Raw genomic sequence first — 6,000 nt, 5'->3', positions numbered from 1 at the left:
ATTGACAGTTATTTTGGAGACAACCAGTACATACCTTTAAATAATTAGTACTGCAGAGCAATCAACTAAGCAGATAAATAGATCACTAACTAATCACTAACCAATGACCTGAAGTAATGGCTAAAAGAGTCGACCCCATTACCTAGCTAATTTCAACATAATTAGGACTCCTAAGATAACTTAATTGAAACATAAAAATTGTAGCTCCTAAAACATGACACTAACTTTTGAATTGGTCAACGGCTAAAGAGAAAGTAAGTCTCCATCGACGGGCTTGATAGCTGAAGGAGAAAATATGAGAGAGAAGGAAGAATGTGTAATTTTAAGAGCTGGGTCAGGCGCGTAAAATAGGAGAATGATTTATTTTTTATGAAATCGGGTTATTTGAGTCAATTTGGAAATTTTCATTAAATGAAGAATATATTTGTTAACTTTTGTAATCGCAGAGGCATAAATAACCCAAAATTAATTTGGATGATATTTTTAACCATTAAAATAAAGTAACTGAATATTTTTGACCCCTTTCCCTAAAATATATGCTGCGTCAACAAAATATATCCAGAGATCGGATCTCAAAATTTTGCTATGGACCACGTCAGCTGGACCCATTAGGAAATTGGTAAAACCATGTGCCTGCTGGACACGTCACCATGTCGGCTAACGGCAAAAGGCCTCCCACGTCAGATTCCTTATGTCAAGTCTCTCTCTCTCGGCCGTGATCATATGTCACTGTCACTCATGGATTAAGGCGTCTTACGTGCGGGGACTAAATTATATCGAGATTATAATTTTTTAATTAAGTTATTCCGTTTAGAAGATGGGATAGAATAAACTTAATTTCATGAGATAAGATCGGATATTTCAGAATTAAATTTGGGATAAAATTTGTATTTTATTTGATTGAAGATATCAATTTTGCTGTAATATCTTCAACTAAAAAAAATATAAATTTTGTCCGAATTCTCTCATAAACCAAACAACCCTAGGATTTTAATTCAGCGAATTAACTTGTTCAACCAATGAGAAATTCTTTATGAGCATCCAGTTTAATAATAATTTTATACTTTAATTCATAACACGTAGTATGATTAAATATTTGTTTAGTTTAAATATTGAGCATGAATCAAAAAAAATCTGATGGAGATATTGACCGGTTAACGTAAAAAATAAATTGAATATCTCAGGACCCATTTGTTTGAATTTTTAGAAATTGAGTTTGAATCCTTGTAAAAGTGTTTGTTTGACTTCTTTTTTTCTTTAGGGAAAAAGTGAATTTTTTATGGAGATTTTTAAATTCAACTTCAAAAACACAAACCAACACTTATGTTAGGATAAAATAGATTAGAATTTACGACAACGGTCAGTGTCAAAGTAAAGTAAAATATAACGTCTATAGTAACATCATGTATTACATATGCAATTATGAAAATCCACAAACTCTAAATGTTAGGATAAAATAGATTAGGATTTACGACAACGGTTAATGTCAAGTAAAGTAAAATATAAAATAGATATTACTCACCATCATTTGTGAATAATGGTCATTTTATATACAGTTATTGTAGAAAAATCCAGCATAAACTTATGATGCAGGCTTCTTTTTTTGCCTCGCCATTATGTTTTATGGCAGTACAAGCAGATCAATTTATCCTCGTTAATATAGCAATATTTGATTGGATAAGAATACAATGATTAAAGTAATATATAAAACATAATATAATATATAAATATAAAAGCATACAATAAGTACATTTTAGTATGTTTTGATGTTCAACATGTCATCTTAATGTATATTTTAATGTGTCATAGAGAACAACATAAGTATTAAAATTAAATAATTTATTGAACATATATATAAAAAAGTTTAGAATTCATGAAAATATATGAGATTTAACAAAGTACGTATATTTATGTGGTAATCTTTATATCCATAAAGTATGGAAGATACTACTAGGCACGTTGAGATAAACTAATCACTTGGTAATATATTGCATTTAATTCATATTACATTCTTTTTCTCAAAATAACTATCGTGTTTTTTATTTACATGTCACTTAAAAAGCATTAATAAAAATAACATCTTGACTATTTACCTTTTTATAATATTTCACTATATTATCTTTCCTCAACAAATTTCATAGAACTATGCTAATTCCATGAGTGATATGCTCACTCTTAAAATGTTGTTATTTATACAAAGGTTTGAGACGGAGGGAACGATGAATGAGCACAGGTTTCTCTTCAAAGTGATGAATCATTCCCGCGTTTACTGTATGTACCTGTGTTAAGCAGAGGTAGATTCAAATTTTTAATTTTATGTATTCAATCTTAAGGCTTTTAGTATTGAACTTATTATATTTTTAAATTTACGGGTTCATATTTATTATATATTACAATTTTAATAATTTTTTACACATAAATTTATGCTCCAATCCGCATCGAAAGTTAGGGGTTGATTTTCCATCCATAATGCTGGATACACCCCCAGTGTTTAGTAGCTAGTTATGAGATGAATTATTTATATAAAATTAGTATAGTGTTTGGTTTACAATTTAGAAACTCGCATAACTAATATATACATAAGTTATGAGTGAGTCTATGTATTATTTTATGTAGAACAAAAAGTAAAATAACTAAACTCCGCATAACTTGCATAAAATAATACATAAATTAACTTATAACTAATTTATGTGTTATTAATACCAATATATCTCACTACCAAAGCAAAAATTAGAACCTGAGAGTCAAAAAGCAGTCCCATTCGACAACATCTATTGGTAGTTCAAGATCAATTTCTTTATGCAGTGGAAAAAAATCCAATCACATGTGTGCAAAGAGAGAAGAAAAAAAAAACGCCAGGCGTGACGTCACATCCAACTAAAGCCACCTGTCACAAGAGGCATTAAATATTTGCTAAAATAAAAGTCGTACGGCTTAAGCCAATAATGGAGAACCACGTTCACATAGATACGTGGAGCCATAGAGATGACACGTGGGCCACAACAACATCTATCTAGAAGGTCGTGATCGTGAGCTGGCCTAAAGAGGTGGGGTCCACTTATTCACTACAGTTTGTGGGTGGTACACGTCATTTCGTGGACCTAAACATATACAGACCGACACAATCACCAAAAGTTTGAAATCGGGACCCACTTTGCAAGTACGTGTTAAGATGCTTCGCAGTCCTCGTTGGCAGAGATACATATCAGAATCCCCTGTCGTGGCTTATGCTCTGCCGTCCGATCTCATCAATCCAGTCCGTAAATTTATCCCCTGTTTCTTCTTACACAAAATGATGAAATTTAGCGATAATATTTGAGTTAAAAAAACAGAATATTTTAATTTAAATATGGAATAAGAAGTACTTTGCAGAAGTCAAAATTGTGTTAAATTACCAACTTCGTTTTTTTTTTTTTTTTTTTTTTTAATGAAAGTTGAAGTTTTCGAGGGAAAAAAAACATTTCACCTGAATTATACCTCCAAACTGATATGCTAAAGTTTCATTAATAATTTTTAAATATCAAATTTGATACTACCAAATAAGTATTTGATGATAGTGATTAGTGAATATCAGTATTTTGACATTGAGATAGTATTTACATCAAAAACAAGCTCAGAATTGGTGAAGCATCAGTTTGCTGAGCTCTTTGACTTATGAATTGTGCTTTTTCTATCAAATAAAATACTAATAAGCGAACCGATTCAAAAGTTAGGTAATTAACCTTAATTAATTAGGTGCTATCAAAGTCAATCAACAATTCACAATGACAACACAACACAAGTTAAAATACCTCCGATTTTCGAACGCTCCGTAGGGAGCATTTAATTTAGAACTACTACAAAATATACTATAGTGTCTCATAATTTTATAGTACACACTTAAAATAAAAATGTGTAAGGAGCACAACACTTTTCTTTTTCTTTTTTCAAATTGGATATCTGATCGATAAAATTGTTTGGAATCCTCTCCTAGCTTCTTCTTTCTTAGATATGAACACTATAAAACGTCTCAAAGAGCAGAGTTATTCTAAGATATTGAAATAGTTAAGGATTTGACTAGGTAGTATGTATGGAATTGAGGGGCGCTTATACTCTATAAGTAATGCTATGCTCCACTTTTTGAATTAACTAATTAAATTGCATCAAAAATACTACTTTACGTGTAAAGTACTTTTTATCAAATTTGATTTCAATTCCAATACTAGAACGAAGAAATATGATTAAGAATAAGGCTGGGCATAAACCACTGAAACCCGAACTATCAAATTGAACCGGAAATTTTAGTAAATCGGTATGGTATTTAGGAGTAAAATTTCAAAATTACGGTATTCAGATTTGAATTCGGTATGAGATATTAGTACCGTGCGGTATTCAGTATTTCCCGAATACTGAATTATGTATTATAGGCGAGAATCAGTATTAGGATTTACCAAACCCAAGTTTGAATTATCAAACCGAATCGAATTATTTTAATTCAGTATTTAATATTTACTTTCAATTACATTAATTATCGAATTACCGAACTTGAATTTTAAACCGTACCAAATACCCACAGTTCACCCCTTATTAAGAAGGTACCTATCGACCTCACAATAATCTCAGTGGTCGTTTGGTACGTAGACAAAATTATCCCAGGATTATAATCCAGGAACTAATTTATCCCATCTCTTGAGACTAATTTACCCTATCTAGGAAATGGGATAAAATAATCCCACGATTAATGAGATAAGATGGGATATCCCATCTTTAAATTTGGGATGCACTTTATACTTTATTTGATACAAAGTATAAATTTATCCCAGAATAAATTTATACTTTCTATCAAATATGATATAAAATTAATCCCACAATTAATGCTCGGATATCCCAGCTAATACCATGCACCAAAGCACCCTTAGCGTCAGTTGTACATTCATTTTCCCAGAGAAGAATAATTGGAGCAAAAAAAGAATGGTAGGGAGTATTTCAACTCAAGCGTGGACCCCACATTGTGATTTTTTGGGTGAGCTTTCAAAGCAGCCCTGGGCCAACGCGTGGGACGTCTTTTTGATATGACTAGGAAATATGTTCATAGTTCAGAATCCCATAGCCTTAGTGCACGGTTCCGATTAGTTTTGCATTTAAGTGCTCTCGTGGACCAAAAAGGGTATCTCACAATATATAGAAATAATATATTCATATGTTTTACTGTTAAGAAAAATAGATGTTTTATGTGATTTTATTTTTTTGTAATTTGTTTTATAAATGATAATATTATTTTATATTTATAATAGTATAATATAATATTAAATGTTACATTTTATTCTTACTGATATGTTTATAGGATTGAAAATCGTTTACATTTTGTTTTAAATATAAATTTTCCCTACCTGCTTTAGATATAGCCTTCTTCTATCATTGAAAAGTAATACAATCTTGATCTTAGAACCACTGTCAGACCCAGGTTTGGCAAGATGAGTATAAAAAAGATGGCAAGAATATTGATGTGGAGGTCGGTTTAATATCTTTGTCCCGGTAGATTTGATTTACTATCATTATTGGTAGTTTTATACACGCATGCACAAATTAAAGTTAATAGGCTTTGGTTAGTCACGTGAAACTTAGTTTGACAGAGAAATTATTTAGTATGTAAATAAAGTCTCATATTCTTAGGCCCTGTTTGTTCATAAAAACCAAAAAAAAAAAAAAAAAAAAATTTGGAATTTTGGAGTTGGAGTTGTGTTTGGCCATAATTTTTGAAATTATAATTTTTGGTGAAATGTAATTATAAAAAAGTGAAAAAAATGAATTTTTTTTAAAAACAAATATTTGGAGTGTTGGTATTCCGCAATACAACTTCAAGTTGTATTTAGAATTCTTATGACCAAACGTTGAAAAGTGAAAAAAAAAATCAGAATAAAGTGAATAATTCTTATGGTCAAAACGCCTACTTAATTGTGTAACACCATACGAAGAATATCTTACAAAATTCAATAGTGTAATAGGAGGAAGTATCAAGTC

The sequence above is a fragment of the Lycium ferocissimum genome, chromosome 7, assembly GCF_029784015.1.
Source record: "Lycium ferocissimum isolate CSIRO_LF1 chromosome 7, AGI_CSIRO_Lferr_CH_V1, whole genome shotgun sequence".
In the NCBI taxonomy this organism is placed as follows: domain Eukaryota; kingdom Viridiplantae; phylum Streptophyta; class Magnoliopsida; order Solanales; family Solanaceae; genus Lycium; species Lycium ferocissimum.
This window is presented reverse-complemented; position numbering follows the sequence as displayed.